Here is an 810-nt window from a genome sequence, read left to right as displayed (position 1 = left end):
GGAGCTGACCCGTGGCTGGGTTGCCGTGGACGCCATGGGTGGGTTGGCTTGCTGGGGAAGCCATGGCTGCGCCAGGTTGAGTTGTCTTGCGCCAGCTGCTGCGGCCGGGTCGATGTACCTTGCCGAGTCGAGGGTCTTGGCCGGGTCGCGGGCCTTGCCAGGTCGAGCGACCCGGCCAGGCGTATGCCTGCTTTCGAGGCGATGTGGGCCCCGCTGTTTTTGAAAAAGGATCCGGGTTCCATTGCCTGCCCGGGGTTCATCCCCACGACAACATTCTTGTTTAACTTATGTCTGTACTCAGATATTGTTGCTTCCGCTGACTCTTGTGTATCGAGCTTGTATTCGAGCCCTCGAGGCCCCCGGCTTGTAATATAAAGTTTGTATTATTTTATTTGTGTGTAGAGTTGTGTTGTGATATCTTCCGTGAGTCCCTGATCTTGATCGTACACATTTGCGTGTATGATTAGTGTACGGTCGAATCGGGGCGTCACATCTATTTTTTCAACCCTTTCATTTCCTCATTTGTGTGTTGATGTACCTGATCATTACTGTTTGAAGACTTTGACTGAAGACTTTCTCTAATTTCTCAATCATATTTCTTTAGTTTGTTTGTCTTCATCCTGCTTATCCTGTGTTTACGCTTTCTGTACTCTGTGTTTGTCATTCATTTCATCATGATAACTATGTTGTTGCTCTGTTATGCTTATACCTGAATACTTCTTCCGCTGCAAGTAGTTCTTCATTTGGGAATTTTCTCACCCTCAAATTCCTCAGTGAAGAATTCATAAAAATCGCCTATTCACCCCCCCT

Source organism: Triticum aestivum, chromosome 1B (genome assembly GCF_018294505.1).
Source record: "Triticum aestivum cultivar Chinese Spring chromosome 1B, IWGSC CS RefSeq v2.1, whole genome shotgun sequence".
NCBI classification, from domain to species: domain Eukaryota; kingdom Viridiplantae; phylum Streptophyta; class Magnoliopsida; order Poales; family Poaceae; genus Triticum; species Triticum aestivum.
The sequence above is the reverse complement of the archived record's forward strand: the minus strand, read 5'-3'. Positions refer to the sequence as shown.